Below are 20,875 nucleotides of genomic sequence, written 5' to 3'. Positions count from 1 at the left end.
TATCTAGTTGATTTAACACATGGTTCTTTATTTCCTGTTGTCCTCTCTCTCTTTCTCTCTCCTCTTTCATTTTTCTCTTTCGCTCTCTCCTTTTTCTCTCCCTCTTTCATCCCTGTCTCTCTCTGTGCAACAGGTTTGGGGTGTATGTTCCCCTGTGTTGCTTCCATCAGGAGAGTAGGGCCCAGCCAGTGCCTTCAGACTGTAGTTACTCAGACCAGGACCTGTCCCACGGGCCCTTCTTCAGGTAAACATAAACACACACACTCCCCTTCTTCAGGTAAACATAAACACACACACTCCCCTTCTTCAGGTAAACATAAACACACACACACACACTCCCCTTCTTCAGGTAAACATAAACACACACACACACACTCCCCTTCTTCAGGTAAACATAAACACACACACACACTCCCCTTCTTCAGGTAAACATAAACACACACACACTCCCCTTATTCAGGTAAACATAAACACACACACACTCCCCTTATTCAGGTAAACATAAACACACACACACTCCCCTTATTCAGGTAAACATAAACACACACACACTCCCCTTATTCAGGTAAACATAAACACACACACACACCCCTTATTCAGGTAAACATAAACACACACACACTCCCCTTATTCAGGTAAACATAAACACACACACACACTCCCCTTATTCAGGTAAACATAAACACACACACACACTCCCCTTATTCAGGTAAACATAAACACACACACACACTCCCCTTATTCAGGTAAACATAAACACACACACACACACTCCCTTATTCAGGTAAACATAAACACACACACACACTCCCCTTATTCAGGTAAACATAAACACACACACACACACTCCCCTTATTCAGGTAAACATAAACACACACACACACTCCCCTTATTCAGGTAAACATAAACACACACACACACACCCCTTATTCAGGTAAACATAAACACACACACACACACTCCCCTTATTCAGGTAAACATAAACACACACACACACACTCCCCTTATTCAGGTAAACATAAACACACACACACACACTCCCCTTATTCAGGTAAACATAAACACACACACACACACTCCCCTTATTCAGGTAAACATAAACACACACACACACACTCCCCTTATTCAGGTAAACATAAACACACACACACACACACACCCTTATTCAGGTAAACATAAACACACACACACACACTCCCCTTATTCAGGTAAACATAAACACACACACACACTCCCTTATTCAGGTAAACATAACACACACACACTCCCCTTATTCAGGTAAACATAAACACACACACACTCCCTTATTCAGGTAAACATAAACACACACACACACTCCCCTTATTCAGGTAAACATAAACACACACACACACTCCCCTTATTCAGGTAAACATAAACACACACTCCCCTTATTCAGGTAAACATAAACCTTTACCCTCATATTCAGGTAAACTTATAAGCCACACACTCCTTATTCAGGTAAGCCCCTTGACTGCACACACTCCACAGCATTTCTAAATTAAGCATAGCTCATATATTCAGAGTGAAGCATGAACACCATCTACCACTTATTCAGGTAAACATAACACACACACTCCCCTTATTCAGGTAAACATAAACACACACACTCCCTTATTCAGGTAAACATAAACACACACTCCCCTTATTCAGGTAAACATAAACACACACACTCCCCTTATTCAGGTAAACATAAACACACACACTCCCTTATTCAGGTAAACATAAACACACACCCTTATTCAGGTAAACATAAACACACACACTCCCCTTATTCAGGTAACATAAACACACACACTCCCTTATTCAGGTAAACATAAACACACACACTCCCCTTATTCAGGTAAACATAAACACACACACTCCCCTTATTCAGGTCTTCAGGTAAACATAAACACACACACTCCCCTTATTCAGGTAAACATAAACACACACACTCCCCTTATTCAGGTAAACATAAACACACACACACTCCCCTTATTCAGGTAAACATAAACACACACACCCCTTCTTCAAAACAACACACACACTCCCCTTATTCAGGTAAACATAAACACACACACACTCCCTTCTTCAGGTAAACAAATGAAACAACAGGCTTCAATGTTCTCTCCCCCAGCCAAACACACCCTTCTGGTCAGAGTGGGGGACAGAACATTGATTTAAACCATGTCAATGAAAGTTCCCTGTGAAGTGGGTGGAATCAGAGGCAGTCAGGAACTCTTGATTTCTTCTCTCTCACAGCCTGGGACAGATTCCTCTTTTTGATTGTGTGAGTTTAGTCCGTGGTCTTTTCAGCTGACACCCCCACCTAAATGCTGGGCATTTGAAGTACCATAGAGAGTACACTGCAAAGAGACAACAATGTGATATTCCTGTCATGTGACGTTTTCATAAATGCAATAAGTGTCATTTTAAAAAGAATGAAACTGAATAAGACAGAAGAGGACTTGACTTTTGTCTGATCTGTTTTATTTCTGTGTCTGTATTAATAATGACAGTAGGAGCGCTGGGCCCCGTATCCACAAAGAGGCTCAGAGTAGAAAATTGCTATTAAGTGCTGAGAATAGAGAATCTCCTGCTCTTATGATTCAGAATACAAGCTATTCATGAAACCTCTAGTCGTAAGAGTCCTACCTAGTTGACAGATCTTTAGGACACCAGCTGTCCTAATCAATTACCAGTTACCAGCAGGCTTCTTCTTTATGAGAATCGTTATTTTAAAACAAGCTTCTTGCAAATAGAGAAGGGCAGTGAGTCAGTGGTACCTGCGCCATAGTCAGGCAGTTGCTTTGGAGATGTTGAAAGAATGTTTTGATATTTCTGTTTAGTAAATCTAGACTTAAATGCAACATTATTTTCAATTGTCATTTTTATTACAAAAAATGTACACCTTTTTCTCCCCAATTTCGTGGGATCCAATTGGTAGTTTACAGTCTTGTCTCGTCGCTGCAACTACTGTATGGACTCGGGAGAGGTCGAAGGTCAAGAGCTGTGAGTCCTCCGAAACACAACCCAACCAAGCCGCACTGCTTCTTGACACAATGCCCGCTTAACCCGAAGCCAGCCGCACTAATGTGTCGGAGGAAACTCCATACACCTGGCCACCGTGTCAGCGTGCACTGCGCCCGGCCCGTCACAGAAGTCGCTAGTGCGCGATGGGACAAGGACATCCCCGCTGGCCAAACCCTTCCTAACCCGGACGACGCTGGGCCAATTGTGTGCCGCCCCATGAGTCTCCCGGTCGTGTTTTAATGTACAGTCACATCCACTGTGGTTGTCTGACACATGCTATTGGGTTCAGAGTGAGGGATTATTCTCCATCCACTGTGGTTGTCTGACACATGCTATTGGGTTCAGAGTGAGGGATTATTCTCCATCCACTGTGGTTGTCTGACACATGCTATTGGGTTCAGAGTGAGGGATTATTCTCCATCCACTGTGGTTGTCTGACACATGCTATTGGGTTCAGAGTGAGAGATTATTCTCCATCCACTGTGGTTGTCTGACACATGCTATTGGGTTCACAGTGAGGGATTATTCTCCATCCACTGTGGTTGTCTGACACATGCTATTGGGTTCAGAGTGAGGGATTATTCTCCATCCACTGTGGTTGTCTGACACATGCTATTGGGTTCACAGTGAGGGATTATTCTCCATCCACTGTGGTTGTCTGACACATGCTATTGGGTTCAGAGCGAGGGATTATTCTCCATCCACTGTGGTTGTCTGACACATGCTATTGGGTTCAGAGTGAGGGATTATTCTCCATCCACTGTGGTTGTCTGACACATGCTATTGGGTTCAGAGTGAGGGATTATTCTCCATCCACTGTGGTTGTCTGACACATGCTATTGGGTTCAGAGTGAGGGATTATTCTCCATCCACTGTGGTTGTCTGACACATGCTATTGGGTTCACAGTGAGGATTATTCTCCATCCACTGTGGTTGTCTGACACATGCTATTGGGTTCAGAGTGAGGGATTATTCTCCATCCACTGTGGTTGTCTGACACATGCTATTGGGTTCAGAGTGAGGGATTATTCTCCATCCACTGTGGTGGTCTGACACATGCTATTGTGTTCAGAGCGAGGGATTATTCTCCATCCACTGTGGTTGTCTGACACATGCTATTGGGTTCAGAGTGAGGGATTATTCTCCATCCACTGTGGTGGTCTGACACATGCTATTGGGTTCAGAGTGAGGGATTATTCTCCATCCACTGTGGTTGTCTGGCACATGCTATTGGGTTCAGAGTGAGGGATTATTCTCCATCCACTGTGGTTGTCTGACACATGCTATTGGGTTCAGAGTGAGGGATTATTCTCCATCCACTGTGGTTGTCTGACACATGCTATTGGGTTCAGAGTGAGGGATTATTCTCCATCCACTGTGGTTGTCTGACACATGCTATTGGGTTCAGAGTGAGGGATTATTCTCCATCCACTGTGGTTGTCTGACACATGCTATTGGGTTATTCTCCATCCACTGTGGGGACACATGCTATTGGGTTCAGAGTGAGGATTATTCTCCATCCACTGTGGTTGTCTGACACATGCTATTGGGTTCAGAGTGAGGGATTATTCTCCATCCACTGTGGTTGTCTGACACATGCTATTGGGTTCAGAGTGAGGGATTATTCTCCATCCACTGTGGTTGTCTGACACATGCTATTGGGTTCAGAGTGAGGGATTATTCTCCATCCACTGTGGTTGTCTGACACATGCTATTGGGTTCAGAGTGAGGGATTATTCTCCATCCACTGTGGTTGTCTGACACATGCTATTGGGTTCAGAGTGAGGGATTATTCTCCATCCACTGTGGTTGTCTGACACATGCTATTGGGTTCAGTGAGGGATTATTCTCCATCCACTGTGGTTGTCTGACACATGCTATTGGGTTCAGAGTGAGGGATTATTCTCCATCCGCTGTGGTTGTCTGACACATGCTATTGGGTTCAGAGTGAGGGATTATTCTCCATCCACTGTGGTGGTCTGACACATGCTATTGGGTTCAGAGTGAGGGATTATTCTCCATCCACTGTGGTTGTCTGACACATGCTATTGGGTTCAGAGTGAGGGATTATTCTTCATCCACTGTGGTTGTCTGACACATGCTATTGGGTTCAGAGTGAGGGATTATTCTCCATCCACTGTGGTTGTCTGACACATGCTATTGGGTTCAGAGTGAGGGATTATTCTCCATCCACTGTGGTTGTCTGACACATGCTATTGGGTTCAGAGTGAGGGATTATTCTCCATCATTGGATGTTGGCAATTATTTGAATGATTACTTAATGGCAAACTTAGGCAGGAAATGCCAACAACGAACAGTGAGGATCCATAGTATTCATACATAAAAAAACTGATAATGAAACAATGTTTTTCTAAGTTATAATTTTGTGAAGTTGGTCTGGGAGAGGTGGAATAATTGTTATCGATCAATAATGACCAACCTCCTGGCATTGACAACTTAGATGGAAAGCTACTGAGGAGTGGCTCTAGAGTCAGCTACCATCCCATCTGTCATATCTTTCATCTGAGCCCAGAGGAAAGTCTTTGTCCTCAGGCCTGAAGGGAAGCCAAAGTCATTCCACTACCCAAGAGTGGTAAAGCGGCTTTTACTGGTTCTAACAGCAGACCAATCAGCTGCCTGCCAGCTCTTAGCAAACTGTTGGGGGAATTGTTTTTGGCCAAATACAATGCTGTTTCTCTGTAAACAAATTAACAACAGACTTTCAGCATGCTTATAGAGAAGGGCACTCAATATGTACTGCACTGACACAAATGACTGACTGGTTGAAAGAAATTGATATTAAGAAGATTGTGGGAGCTGTACTGTTAGATTTCAGTGCAGCCTTTGATATTATTGACCATAACCTGTTGTTGAGAACTTGTGTGGTGGCTTTTCAACCTCGTGGATTCAGAGCCATCTATCTAATAGAGCTCAGAGGGTTTTCTTTAATGGAAGCTTCTCTAATGTCAAACATGTAAATTGTGTGTACCGCAGGGCAGCTCTCTAGGCCCTTCTTTTCTATTTTTACTGACCTGCCACTGGCATTTAACAAAGCATGTGTGTCCATGTATGTATTCAATCATATACATCAGAAACCACAGCTAATGAAGTCACTGAAACCCTTAACAAAGAGTCTCTGTTTTGGAATGGGTGGCCAGTAATTAACTGGTCCTGAACATCTCTAAAACTAAGCATTGTATTTGGTACAAATCATTCCCTATGTTCTGGACCTCAGCTGAATCTGGTAATAAATGGTGTGGCTGTTGAACAAGTTGAGACAAAATTTAGTTGGCGTTACCTTAGATTGTAAACTGTCATGGTCAAAACATATAGATTTAATGGTTGTAAAGATGGGGAGTGGTCTGTCCGTAATAAAGAGATGCTCTGCTTTTTGACACCACACTCCACAAAAAGCAAGTTCTGCAGGTTCTAGTTTTATCTTATCTTGATTATTGTCCAGCCATGTGTTCAAGTGCTACAAAGAAAGACCTAGTTAACCTGCAGCTGGCCCAGAACAGAGCAGAACGTCTTGCTCTTCATTGTAATCAGAGTGATAATATTAAAACTATGCATGCCAGTCTCTCTTGGCTGAGCTGAGGAAAGACTGACTGCTAGAATGTTAGCTGGCGGTATACCGTATTTGACTATATACCAGTATTGATGCATTTGGGTTTTACTTTACCTTCTATAGCGGTATTGAATGTTTGGTTTTGTTAAATGGGATACGCCGTGTTCTTACCCCACCAGACATGCCACCAGGGTCTTTCACAGTCTCCAGGTCCAGAACATATTCAAGGAAACGTACAGTATTATACAGAGCCATGAGTGTATGGAACTCCCATCTCATTTAAAAAAATATATATCTTATTTATTTAACCTTTATTTAACCAGGTAGACCAGTTGAGAACAAGTTCTCATTTTGCAACTGCGACCTGGCCAAGATAAAGCAAATCAGTGCGACACAAACAACAGAGTTACACATGGAATAAATAAACATGCAGTCAATAACACAATAGACAAGTATATATACAGTGTGTGCAAATGAGGTAAGATAAGGGAGGTAAGGCAATAAATAGGCCATGGTGGTGAAGTAAATGACAAATTAGCAATTAAACACGAGTGACACCTGGAGACTAGAAAAAAATTGATCCTAGATCATTCTTACTTCTCTCTTCTCCCTCCAGGCCTAAGGACTTCCTAGCGTTACTAAGGGAGAACCTGAGAGAGCAGTTCACCACTCCAGGCCACATCCCCACCACACCTGTCCCCAGCCCCCGTCTCCCAGAACTCATCCGCAGCGAGGTGGAAGAACTCCGGGCTTACTTCAACCGTCGCATCAAGGAAGTTCTCTTCAACTCCCTTCAGCGCTACTCGTAGCCTTCCCCCTCTGCTTCTCGTCAAGGTACAAACCCTAACCCTTACTACGTAGCCTTCCTCCCCCTCTGCTTCGTCAAGGTACAAACCCTAACCCTTACTACGTAGCCTTCCTCCCCCTCTGCTTCGTCAAGGTACAAACCCTAACCCTTACTACGTAGCCTTCCTCTCCCCTCTGCTTCGTCAAGGTACAAACCCTAACCCTTACTACGTAGCCTTCCTCCCCTTCTTCGTCAAGGTACAAACCCTAACCCTTACTACGTAGCCTTCCTCCCCTCTGCTTCGTCAAGGTACAAACCCTAACCCTTACTACGTAGCCTTCCTCCCCTCTGCTTCGTCAAGGTACAAACCCTAACCCTTACTACGTAGCCTTCCTCCCCCTCTGCTTCGTCAAGGTACAAACCCTAACCCTTACTACGTAGCCTTCCCCCTCTGCTTCGTCAAGGTACAAACCCTAACCCTTACTACGTAGCCTTCCTCCCCTCTGCTTCGTCAAGGTACAAACCCTAACCCTTACTACGTAGCCTTCCTCCCCCTCTGCTTCGTCAAGGTACAAACCCTAACCCTTACTACGTAGCCTTCCCTCCCCCTCTGCTTCGTCAAGGTACAAACCCTAACCCTTACTACGTAGCCTTCCTCCCCCTCTGCTTCGTCAAGGTACAAACCCTAACCCTTACTACGTAGCCTTCCTTACTCTGCTTCGTCAAGGTACAAACCCTAACCCTTACTACGTAGCCTTCCTCTCTGCTTCGTCAAGGTACAAACCCTAACTACTACACCCCTCCCTGCTTCATCCAAGGTACAAACCCTAACCCTTACTACTCCCCTCCCTGCTTCATCAAGGTACAAACCCTAACCCTTACTACACGTAGCCTTCCTCTCTGCTTCATCAAGGTACAAACCTAACCCTTACTACGTAGCCTTCCTCCCTGCTTCATCAAGGTACAAACCCTAACCCTTACTACATACGCTTCATCAAGGAATTTTACAAACCCTAACCCTTACTCACGTTTCCTCTGCTTCATCAAGGTACAAACCCTAACCCTTACTACGTAGCCTTCCTCCCTGCTTCATCAAGGTACAAACCCTAACCCTTACTACGTAGCCTTCCTCCCTGCTTCATCAAGGTACAAACCCTAACCCTTACTACGTAGCCTTCCTCCCTGCTTCATCAAGGTACAAACCCTAACCCTTACTACGTAGCCTTCCTCCCTGCTTCATCAAGGTACAAACCCTAACCCCCATACTACCCCTCCCTGCTTCATCAAGGTACAAACCCTAACCCCTTACTACGTAGCCTTCCTCCTGTCATCAAGGTACAAACCCCTAACCCTTACTACGTAGCCTTCCTCCTACTTCATCAAGAATTTGCAAACCCTAACCCTTACTACGTAGCCTCTCTACTTCATCAAGGTACGTCACACCATCTCTTCTCCACTCTTTCCCCTCCCTCTAACAGGTTGCCTTTTCTTCTCTACCCCCTCCCCGTTATCCAAGGAACTATCAACCCTCTTGGTACTGTCCCTCCCCCATTATCAAAGGTCTGTCAACCCTGTTGCTACTCAACTCCTCCCCGTTATCCAAGGAACTATCAGCCTAACGGGCAACAATCTCCCTCTCCGTTATCCAAGGAACTGTCAACCCTCCTGGTACTCATCTCCCCCCTCTCCGCTATCCAAGGTTACCGTCAACCCTCCCGGTACTCATCTCCCTCTCCGTTATCCAAGGAACTGTCAACCCTGCTGGTAACCCTGCTGGGTCTCTCCCTCCCCGTTATCCAAGGAACTGTCAACCCTCCTGCTACTCATCTCCCTTCCGTTATCCAAGGAACTGTCAACCCACTGCTGGTACTCATCTCCCTCCCCGCTATCCAGGGAACTGTCAACCCTCTTGGTACTCAACTCCTCTCCGAAGCATTCAAGGAACTGTCAACCTGCTGGTACTCATCTCCTCCCCCAAGTTATCCAAGTGGAACTGTCAACCCTGCTGGTACTCATCTCCCCTCTCCGCATTCAAGGAACTGTCAACCCTCCTGGTTGCTCTATCTCCATTATCCAAGGAACTGTCAAACCTCTTGGTACTCATCTCTCCCTCCCATTCATCAAGAATATCAAACCTCTTGGTACTCATCTCCCCTCTCCGTTATCCTAAGGAACTGTCAACCCTTCAGTACTCATCTCCCCTCTCAGTTATCAAAGGAACTGTCAACCCTCTTGGTACTCATCTCTCCCCTCTCCATATCAAGGAAATGTCAGCCCTCTTGGTACTCATCTCCTCTCCGTTATCAGAACTTTGTCAACCTCTTGGTACCATCTCCTCCCCTGTCAAGGAACTGTCAACCCTCCTGGTACTCATCTCCTCCCCTGAGTCTTTGTGTGTTCACAGTTTCCTCCTTCAGTCTCCAGGGCGTCCTAGGTGCTGTCTCCTGCGTTTGTGTTAAGGCCCCTGAACCTAAAACGTGTTCTTCTCTCCCCTCCAGAGTACCCAGTACTATGACATGCGCTGTCCTGTGAGCACCTGATCATGGTGTGGATCAATGCGTTTGTGATGCTGATGAGCCAGCTGTTACCTCCCAGCTACTGTGACCTGCTGCACCGCTCTGCAGCCCACCTGGGACGCTGGCAGAAGCTGGAGCACGGATTCTACAGCAACGCGCCACAGCATGTGTAGGTGGTCCCCACACACACACTACTACAGCAACGGCCTACAGCACGCTTAGGTGGTCCACACACACACACACTACTACAGCAACGGCCTACAGCACGCTTAGGTGGTCCCCACACACACACACTACTACAGTGACCTACAGCACGCTTAGGTGGTCCCCACACACACACACTACTACAGCAACGGCCTACAGCACGCTTAGTGGTCCCCACACACACACACTACTCAGCAACGTTTTCTACAGCACGCTTAGGTGGTCCCCACACACACACACTACTACAGCAACGGCCACAGCACGCTTAGGTGGTCCCCACACACACACACTACTACAGCAATGGCCTACAGCACGCTTAGGTGGTCCCTTACACACACACACTACTACAGAAACGACCTACAGCACGCTTAGGTGGTCCCCACACACACACACACTACTTTGTCCCCACACGCGCCTACAGCACGCTTAGGTGGTCCCCACACACACACTACTACAGCAACGGCCTACAGCACGCAGGTGGTCCCCACACACACACTACTACAGCAACGGACCTACAGCACGCCAGTGGGTTTACACACACACTGCACAGCAACCCCAGCACGCCAGGTGGTCCCCACACACACACTACTACAGCACGGCCTACAGAGGCAGTGGTGGTCCCCACACACACACTACTACAGCAACGGCCTACAGCACGCTTTAGGTGGTCCCCACACACACACACTACTACAGCAACGACCTACAGCACGCTTAGTGGTCCCCACACACACACACTACTACAGCAACGGCTCACAGCACGCTTAGGTGGTCCCACACACACACTACACTACTACAGCACGCTTATGACCTACAGCACGCAACGCTTAGGTGGTCCCCACACACACTACACTACTACAGCAACGGCCTACAGCACGCTTAGGTGGTCCCCACACACACACACTACTACAGCAACGACCTACAGCACGCTAAGCTGGTGGTCCCCACACACACACTACTAGCACGCTTAGGTGGTCCCCACACACACACTACTTTTACAGCAACGGCCTACAGCACGCTTAGGTGGTCCCCCACACACACACTACTACAGCCCAACGGCCTACAGCACGCTTAGGTGGTCCCCACACACACACTACTACAGCAACGGCCTACAGCACGCTTAGTGGTCCCCACACACACACTACTACAGCAACGTCTACAGCACGCTTAGGTGGTCCACACACACACACACTACTACAGCAACGCCAAGCACGCAGCACACACACACTTGCAGCAACGGTCCCAGCACGCAGGTGGTCCCCACACACACACTACTACAGCAACGGCCTACAGCACGCTTAGGTGGTCCCCACACACACACACTACTACAGCAACGGCCTACAGCACGCTAGGTGGTCCCCACACACACACACTACAGCAACGGCCTACAGCACGCTTAGGTGGTCCCCACACACACTACTGCAACGGCCTGCAGCACGCTTAGGTGGTCCCCACACACACACTACTACAGCAACGACCTACAGCACGCTTAGGTGGTCCCCACACACACACACTACTACAGCAACGGCCTACAGCACGCTTAGGTGGTCCCCACACACACACACTACTACAGCAACGGCCTACAGCACGCTGGTAGGTGGCCCCACACACACACACTACTACAGCAGCCTACAGCAACGCTTAGGTGGTCCCCACACACACACACTACTACAGCAACGCCTCAGCACGCCTTAGGTGGTCCCCACACACACACTACTACAGCAACGGCCTACAGCACGCTTAGGTGGTCCCCACACACACACACTACTACAGCAACGGTGGTCCCCACACACCAGCAACGGTCCCCACAGCACGCTTAGGTGGTCCCCACACACACACACTACTACAGCAACGGCCTACAGCACGCTTAGGTGGTCCCCACACACACACACTACTACAGCAACGGCCTACAGCACGCTTAGGTGGTCCCCACACACACACACACTACTACAGCAACGGCCTACAGCACGCTTAGGTGGTCCCCACACACACACACACTACTACAGCAACGACCTACAGCACGCTTAGGTGGTCCCCACACACACACACTACTACTACAGCAACGGCCTACAGCAACGCTTAGGTGGTCCCCACACACACACACTACTACAGCAACGGCCTACAGCACGCTTAGGTGGTCCCCACACACACACTACTACAGCAACGGCCTACAGCACGCTTAGGTGGTCCCCACACACACACACACTACTACAGCAACGCCCTACGCCTTAGGTGGTCCCCACACACACTACTACAGCAACGGCCTACAGCACGCTTAGGTGGTCCCCACACACACACACTACTACAGCAACGGCCTACAGCACGCTTAGTGGTCCCCACACACACACTACTACAGCAACGGCCTACAGCACGCTTAGGGTGGTCCCCACACACTACTACAGCAACGCTTAGGTGGTCCCCACACACACACACTACTACAGCAACGACAGCACGCTTACAGCACGCTTAGGTGGTCCCCACACACACACTACTACTACAGCAACGGCCTACAGCACGCTTAGGTGGTCCCCACACACACACACTACTACAGCAGCAGCACGGTGGTCCCCACACTACTACAGCAACGGCCTACAGCACGCTAGGTGGTCCCCACACACACACACACACTACTACACACTTCTACTACAGCAACGACCTACAGCACGCTTAGGTGGTCCACACACACACTTCTACAGCAACGACCTACAGCACGCTTAGGTGGTCCCCACACACACACTCACACACACATACTTCTACAGCAACGACCCACAGCACGCTTAGGTGGTCCCCACACACATACACATACACACATTGACCCACAGCACGCACCCCACACACACACTTACTTCTACAACAACGCCCGCAACACTTGTGTCAGTACGTAGCCCAACCATTTCTCCTGGAGAACTAGAGATATGCAGGATTTTATTCCAACACATCTGACTCTAATCAACTGTTCTTCAGGACTCTACCAGGAGCGTTAGAGCAGGGATGGAGTAAAGCCCTGCATAAGGAGGCTGTCTCCAGGAAGAGGGTTAGCCACCCTGCTGTCCACCAGACTGTCTAGTCTTCTAGGCAGGGTTCTATTTGATCTGTCGGCTGTAGGATCAATCTCCACCTCTTCGTTGTGTGTTGCAGGTGGTCTGAGAGTACAGTCTGGCCCCAGGGGGTGTTGGTACGTCACAGTCGTAGCCTGTACAAGGCTGTAGGACCCTACAACGTGGCCCTGCCCTCAGACTCTCCCAGCTAGGTTTTACGTGAGTCACTGCCTTTCACGACCCTTTAGTCTGTGTGTTTATGTACTGCCTGACCCTTTAGTCTGTGTGTTTATGTACTGCCTTTCACTAGACTCTTTAGTCTGTGTGTGTTTATGTACTGCCCATGTACTGCCTTTCACTAGACCCTTTAGTCTGTGTGTTTTATGTACTGCCTTTCACTAGACCCTTTAGTCTGTGTGTGTTTATGTACTGCCTTTCACTAGACCCTTTAGTCTGTGTGTGTTTATGTACTGCCTTTCACTAGACCCTTTAGTCTGTGTGTGTTTATGTACTGCCTTTCACTAGACCCTTTAGTCTGTGTGTGTTTATGTACTGCCTTTCACTAGACCCTTTAGTCTGTGTGTGTTTATGTACTGCCTTTCACTAGACCCTTTAGTCTGTGTGTGTTTATGTACTGCCTTCACTAGACCCTTTAGTCTGTGTGTTTTATGTACTGCCTTTCACTAGACCCTTTAGTCTGTGTGTTTATGTACTGCCTTTCACTTTAGTCTGTGTGTTTATGTACTGCCTTTCACTAGACCCTTTGGTCTGTGTGTGTTTATGTACTGCCTTTCACTAGACCCTTTAGTCTGTGTGTTTATGTACTGCCTTTCACTAGACCCTTTAGTCTGTGTGTGTTTATGTACTGCCTTTCACTAGACCCTTTAGTCTGTGTGTGTTTATGTACTGCCTTTCACTAGACCCTTTAGTCTGTGTGTGTTTATGTACTGCCTTTCACTAGACCCTTTAGTCTGTGTGTTTATGTACTGCCCATGTACTTCCTTTCACTAGACCCTTTAGTCTGTGTGTGTTTATGTACTGCCTTTCACTAGACCCTTTAGTCTGTGTGTGTTTATGTACTGCCTTTCACTAGACCTTTAGTCTGTGTGTGTTTATGTACTGCCCATGTACTGCCTTTCACTAGACCCTTTAGTCTGTGTGTGTTTATGTACTGCCTTTCACTAGACTCTTTAGTCTGTGTGTGTTTATGTACTGCCTTTCACTAGACCCTTTAGTCTGTGTGTGTTTATGTACTGCCTTTCACTAGACCCTTTAGTCTGTGTGTTTTATGTACTGCCTTTCACTAGACCCTTTAGTCTGTGTGTGTTTATGTACTGCCTTTCACTAGACCCTTTAGTCTGTGTGTTTATGTACTGCCTTTCACTAGACCCTTTAGTCTGTGTGTGTTTATGTACTGCCTTTCACTAGACCCTTTAGTCTGTGTGTGTTTATGTACTGCCTTTCACTAGACCCTTTAGTCTGTGTGTGTTTATATACTGTCTTTCACTAGACCCTTTAGTCTGTGTGTGTTTATGTACCGTCTTTCACTAGACCCTTTAGTCTGTGTGTTTATGTACTGCCTTTCACTAGACCCTTTAGTCTGTGTGTGTTTATGTACTGCCTTTCACTAGACCCTTTAGTCTGTGTGTGTTTATGTACTGCCCATGTACTGCCTTTCACTAGACCCTTTAGTCTGTGTGTGTTTATGTACTGCCTTTCACTAGACCCTTTAGTCTGTGTGTGTTTATGTACTGCCTTTCACTAGACCCTTTAGTCTGTGTGTTTATGTACTGCCCTTTAGTCTGTGTGTTTATGTACTGCCTTTCACTAGACCCTTTAGTCTGTGTGTGTTTATGTACTGCCTTTCACTAGACCCTTTAGTCTGTGTGTGTTTATGTACCGCCTTTCACTAGACCCTTTAGTCTGTGTGTGTTTATGTACTGCCTTTCACTAGACTCTTTAGTCTGTGTGTGTTTATGTACTGCCTTTCACTAGACCCTTTAGTCTGTGTGTGTTTATGTACTGCCTTTCACTAGACCCTTTAGTCTGTGTGTTTATGTACTGCCTTTCACTAGACCCTTTAGTCTGTGTTTTTATGTACTGCCTTTCACTAGACCCTTTAGTCTGTGTGTGTTTATGTACTGCTTCCTTTCACTAGACCCTTTAGTCTGTGTGTGTTTATGTACTGCCTTTCACTAGACCCTTTAGTCTGTGTGTGTTTATGTACTGCCCATGTACTGCCTTTCACTAGACCTTTAGTCTGTGTGTGTTTATGTACTGCCCATGTACTGCCTTTCACTAGACCCTTTAGTCTGTGTGTGTTTATGTACTGCCTTTCACTAGACCCTTTAGTCTGTGTGTGTTTATGTACTGCCTTTTCACTAGTCTTTACTGCCTTTCACTGACCCTTTAGTCTGTGTGTGTTTATGTACTGCCTTTCACTAGACCCTTTAGTCTGTGTGTGTTTATGTACTGCCTTTCACTAGACCCTTTAGTCTGTGTGTGTTTATCTCCTGTACTGCCTTGAGATGTCCCTTTTATTTAACTATAAATAATGTTTATAAATAAATACCAGTTGTGATATTATTTATTGTGTTGCAGTTCCTTTTCCACAAGCCGTTGCGGATCCTGAACCTGTTAATCTGGATCGAGTCCAGCGTAGTCCTGTACCAGTTGTACTCCCTGCTCCGCTCTGACAGCTGGAACCACACCCTGTCCCTGGGCCTCATCCTGTTCTGTAACTACTACGTCCTCTTCAAGCTGCTCCGGGACCGCATCGTGCTGGGCAAGGCCTACTCCTTCCCTGTTACCTCCAGTACCGGGTCCGGCACCACCAACAGCACCGCCACCAACGGCCTGGGGCTCAAGTCCCAGTGACACCCCAGGAGAGGGTTCTGGAGCTGGGGGACGTGGGTTGGGATACTCCCTAGCCTCCCTGCCACTATGGCTGTAAGGAAGGGGTGGAGGTGAGAGAGGGGGTCGGCGTGCAGCAGGAGGGACTGACTGTGAACTCATATTGTTTTGATACTGTTCTATTTTCATGCAATGTTTATACCTATTTAAATAATATTTTATTTTGTATACTGTTTTCAAAAGTAACAGGGCATTACGGTAGTATTGTCATGTGATGTTTGTTGTTGCTTCATGGTGCAAAGCGATTGGATGGGAGAGAGAGAGTTGTGTTCTTGATGCCATGAGGCCCCACCCACGTGCTGTGCTAAGCTCTTCCTCCTATGCTCACCGCGTTCCGACTTCCACCAAAGATGCTTAAAGAAGGCTCCAGAGCCAATCAGATGGCACCGGCGGCCAATCAAGGAAGAGACTTTGGCTCGGTTGGCCAATCAAGGAAGCGACTGAGGAGACCCCGCCTCTCCCTGCACACTGCCTCTTTAGAGAACATATTCATCCCTTTACGGTGTTTTATTAGGTTTCGTAGCAAGACCGTCTGCAGTTTGGCCATGAGCGCTGACTCTGGTGCCTGTAGAACATACCCACGTCCCAAATGGCACCCTATTCACTACATAGTGCACCGCTTTTGACCAGAGCCTTATTGGCCCAGGTTAAAATTAGTGCACTATGTAGGGAATAGGTATAATTTGGGACAGGCCCAATGTCTTCTTTGCAGTGTCATGTTCATTCAGGTCATTAATTTACCACAAATTGCCGCTCTTCATTTCACTGTGCCTGAGAAGCGAAAAACATAGATATAGTCTGAATAGAATGGACACCACCACCGCAACAGATTGCATGACCGTTTTTCTAGATGGGAGACGAACCGCATTGAATGTGCAGACGTGTGTATGTGCTTTACTTTCCAGTGTGTGCTTGAAATTAAATTACAAATGGCACTTGGTATCTTCAATGCTACAAGTTGTGCTCAGCTGCTAGCAGTGTTATTTTAAACAGCTTGCCTTGTTGCCAGTCCCAGATGACGATGTGGGATGGCTTCTAGTGCCATAACTGTCCACTCATCCATTCTATCTTGTTCCTTTTCTATGAGCAGCTGATCTAGAATGATTCATGTTTTATCAACGTGCCAAAATCCCAGGTTGCCTGTATGATCATGTTTGTTCACGGGCACGTTCCACCTTGTCTTTTAATGCAGTCCTGGCGCCTCTCAGCAGATTGCTATATGAAATGAATGATGAATGTGGTACCTGCGATGTTGGCAGGATGACTGCAATAAAGATGACCTGGAACGCTAGCTGTGTGTTTACATTTTCAGTGGGTGAGGTGGGAGGAAGATGGAGGGGAGGGGGGACATGGACTATCGTATGGCTCACAGTGTTTGATTTTCGATGAGCATTTTTTTATGCCGTTGAAATATGAAATAAAAAAAATAAAAATAAAAATGCTGTTAAACTGACTTGTGAAATGTTTGTTTGTCCATGAAACCGTGTAGATAAGAGATGAAACCACAAAGACCACAAAACCACATTATGCATTTTATTCCAAAGCATTATAAAGTTGATATATATATATATATATTGCTGCACAATTGTTTTTGAAACAGAAAATAGCTCACCCATAAGGTTTGACAAAGTGCATATCATGAGTAGTTGAGGGTCAGTGTTCCAGAGTCAACACTGCTGTCATCAAAGTGGCCTGTAGTGTTGTATTTGGACCAGCAGGGGAGCTATGGATATTTTACTTGGGTCCATTTGAAACACCAACCGTTTGTACTGTGACAGTCTATACCTTGAGTTTACATTTTTTAAGAGCAGGGTAGCACCTTTGGTTGATGACAGGGTTACATTCATTGGCAATAACAGAAGAAAAAAAAGTTGTCCCAACAGAGCTCTGACAATCTATAGAATTAGCAGTGAAACTGCATCTGTCTCCACCAATCTCTTACACATCTTCTTGTTCCTCCTATTTCATCCTTTCAGTGCATTAAATGTTCTCTTCACCATAACACCCTGGTCCAGGGAGTCCCTGGTCAAAGACATCTTCTGAAGCTCATAACACGCTGGTCCAGGGAGTCCCTGGTCAAAGACATCTTCTGAAGCTCAGTCATAACACCCTGGTCCAGGGAGTCCCTGGTCAAAGCCATCTTCTGAAGCTCAGTCATAACACGCTGGTCCAGGGAGTCCCTGGTCAAAGACATCTTCTGAGCTCAGTCATAACATGCTGGTCCAGGGAGTCCCTGGTCAAAGACATCTTCTGAAGCTCATAACACGCTGGTCCAGGGAGTCCCTGGTCAAAGACATCTTCTGAAGCTCAGTCATAACACCCTGGTCCAGGGAGTCCCTGGTCAAAGACATCTTCTGAAGCTCAGTCATAACACGCTGGTCCAGGGAGTCCCTGGTCAAAGACATCTTCTGGTCATAACACGCTGGTCACAGGGAGTCCCTGGTCAAAGACATCTTCTGAAGCTCAGTCATAACACGCTGGTCCAGGGAGTCCCTGGTCAAAGACATCTTCTGAAGCTCATAACACGCTGGTCCAGGGAGTCCCTGGTCAAAGACATCTTCTGAAGCTCAGTCATAACACCCTGGTCCAGGGAGTCCCTGGTCAAAGACATCTTCTGAAGCTCAGTCATAACACGCTGGTCCAGGGAGTCCCTGGTCAAAGACATCTTCTGAAGCTCATAACACGCTGGTCCAGGGAGTCCACTGGTCAAGTCTCTGGTCAGACATCTTCTGAAGCTCAGTCATAACACCCTGGTCCAGGGAGTCCCTGGTCAAAGACATCTTCTGAAGCTCAGTCATAACACGCTGGTCCAGGGAGTCCCTGGTCAAAGACATCTTCTGAAGCTCAGTCATAACACCTGGTCCAGGGAGTCCTGGTCAAAGACATCTTCTGAAGCTCAGTCATAACACCTGGTCCAGGGAGTCCATAACTGGTCAAAAAAGACATCTTCTGAAGCTCAGTCATAACACCCTGGTCCAGGGAGTCCCTGGTCAAAGACATCTAAAGTACAGGGAGTCCCTGGTCAAAGCCATCTTCTGAAGCTCAGTCATAACACCTTTCAAAGTTAAAAGTGTTTCAAAGCACTTCTGAAGTGTTAACACCTCATGCAGTAATGCAGTAAGAAGGCACAATACATGTTTTACATTTTATTTAATGTGCGATGGAAAGGGTTAGTGAGGATGGATGTATGTACAGTAGGACTTCCTGGATGTAAATGTGAGTCGTTCTAGTTGTGTGTTGGGAGGGATGTCTCTGCATGCAGAACGATGGTATGTATTAGTAATGAAACCGTATTAATGATGATGAAGTGTGTTCTGCACGTGTATGAATGGCATGTCCAATTTTGTCAACTTCCTCAGCAAGGAAGTGAAGCCCCTTGTCCTCCATCAATCCTCTGTATGTGTGTGTGTGTGTGTGTGTGTGTTGCAGTATGTGCATGACATGTCCACCTCTTCCTCATCCTTCTCGGCAGTCTACATAGTTTCCTTTGATCCAGTAGCAGATCTGGGCGTATTTCAGAGGCGTCACCCTCACCGCCACGTTAAACTCTTCTGCGACGCCCCATCTCATCCACCCACTGGTGCCCTGAGAACACCCCGATCACCTTCCTCTCCCCAGCGCCCTCCTCCGGTCCCACATACGACGTAGATCCCTGAGCCGCTGGCCCCGGGCTGGGCGTCACAGTGCTGGTAGAGCAGGTCTGGCGTCTCTCTCCAGCCCGGCAGAACCGGTAGACCAGCTGTCCCGGGGCCGGTCGTTGTCATAGCCGGAGAACTGGACCCTGCGCCCGGGCAGCTGCTTTGCCGGGCGGGGAGACGCCCAGCTTCATGTGGCGTCGTTTGTGGGCCTTCTTGAGCTCTAACAAGGCGTGGTCGCAGTCCATTCCGATGTCGTTGCCGTTGCCCTTGGATCCAGCCTTTGGGCACATGGGTGCGCTTGGCACGAATCCACTGGAACTTCATCTTATCTGGGGGTGATGGATGGGTGTTGGATGCATTGGTGGCAGAGGCCGGATTGGGAGAGTCACGCCTGCTTTGGCTTCAGGAAACCCACCCGGAGCTTTTGCTTTTTTCACGAAGTTCTTTCCCATCGTGGACCCGCAGGGGCGGCGGTCAGACGTGCCGGTCGCCCACCAGTGTTCCGGGAACACCCGGTGGACAGCTTGACCGCTGCCGAGAATGGGTAGTTCAACAGGAAGTCTTGCCCTACAATGCTGAAACGCCCGTCATGGCCAAAGATCTGACGTTTGCGTCGGAAGGCAGTGCCCGCGTGTGGTCTGGGTGGGGGCGGTGTCCCGTAGATCCCCACGGCAGTTTCGGTGAGGCGACCGTTGCTATGGAGTGTCTCGTATGACAGGGATGCTACGCAGGTCCCAGTAGCTGGGGAAGAGCCTTCTTGTGGCATTCTGGGTCACATGGGAGTGACGTCAATCGGGCGTCAGCCTGGAAGTGAGGGGCGGGTCGGTCCTCTGTCATCTGGGGTAAGACCACAGGGACGTTACAGGGGCCATTGGGGCTGGATAGGAGCCACTGGAGGGATGGAGAGGAGGAAGAAGAGGGAGACGAGGAGGAAGGGGATGGATGGAGGGAAAAGAAGCCATGGAGGAGGGAGACTGAAGAGGAGAGAAGGAGAGCACAGGTGAGATGTGATGTCACTAAATACCAAGGCAGGTGAGATGATGTCACTAAATACCTAGACAGATTGAGATCAAATCAAACTTTATTTGTCACATGCGCCGAATACAACATGTGTAGGTAGACCTACCGCGAAATGCTTACTTACAAGCCCTTAACCAACCATGCAGTTCAAGAAGAGTTAA

At 47.5% G+C, this 20,875-nt stretch overlaps 5 long non-coding RNA genes and 2 pseudogenes across 8 annotated transcripts; 4 read left to right on the top strand and 3 right to left on the bottom strand.

Moving 5' to 3' along the window:
- The first annotated feature begins 11 nt into the window (after positions 1-11).
- On the top strand, positions 12-16,727 carry LOC127927015 (transmembrane protein 39A-like; annotated as a pseudogene).
- Positions 422-1,155, top strand: LOC127927014 (uncharacterized). The gene is made up of 3 exons (XR_008125941.1): positions 422-565; positions 601-746; positions 785-1,155. It is a non-coding gene; the product is annotated as an uncharacterized LOC127927014 (long non-coding RNA).
- LOC127927012 (uncharacterized) lies at positions 11,560-12,908 on the top strand. 3 transcript variants are annotated; one of them, XR_008125939.1, is made up of 4 exons: positions 11,560-11,649; positions 11,926-12,027; positions 12,189-12,239; positions 12,777-12,908. It is a non-coding gene; the product is annotated as an uncharacterized LOC127927012 (long non-coding RNA). The 3 variants fall into 3 exon arrangements; XR_008125938.1 differs by lacking the exon at positions 12,189-12,239; XR_008125937.1 differs by lacking the exon at positions 12,777-12,908 and having other exon boundaries at positions 12,189-12,313.
- On the bottom strand, positions 13,534-15,512 carry LOC127927013 (uncharacterized). The gene is made up of 3 exons (XR_008125940.1): positions 15,397-15,512; positions 14,239-14,290; positions 13,534-13,753 (listed from the first exon to the last, which is right to left on the bottom strand). It is a non-coding gene; the product is annotated as an uncharacterized LOC127927013 (long non-coding RNA).
- Positions 16,728-17,575: 848 nt separating the features above from the next.
- Positions 17,576-18,679, bottom strand: LOC127927011 (uncharacterized). Its single transcript, XR_008125936.1, has 2 exons — positions 18,531-18,679; positions 17,576-18,062 (listed from the first exon to the last, which is right to left on the bottom strand). It is a non-coding gene; the product is annotated as an uncharacterized LOC127927011 (long non-coding RNA).
- Positions 18,061-18,722, top strand: LOC127927010 (uncharacterized). 2 transcript variants are annotated; one of them, XR_008125935.1, is made up of 3 exons: positions 18,061-18,155; positions 18,313-18,420; positions 18,573-18,722. It is a non-coding gene; the product is annotated as an uncharacterized LOC127927010 (long non-coding RNA). The 2 variants fall into 2 exon arrangements; XR_008125934.1 differs by having other exon boundaries at positions 18,071-18,209.
- Positions 18,723-19,434: 712 nt separating this feature from the next.
- LOC127927016 (serine protease 23-like) lies at positions 19,435-20,656 on the bottom strand (annotated as a pseudogene).
- Between the last annotated feature and the right edge of the window lie 219 nt (positions 20,657-20,875).

This window comes from Oncorhynchus keta, unplaced genomic scaffold, assembly GCF_023373465.1.
Source record: "Oncorhynchus keta strain PuntledgeMale-10-30-2019 unplaced genomic scaffold, Oket_V2 Un_contig_894_pilon_pilon, whole genome shotgun sequence".
In the NCBI taxonomy this organism is placed as follows: domain Eukaryota; kingdom Metazoa; phylum Chordata; class Actinopteri; order Salmoniformes; family Salmonidae; genus Oncorhynchus; species Oncorhynchus keta.
Note: the sequence above shows the minus strand (reverse complement) of the source record. Positions and strands in the feature narration are given on the sequence as shown.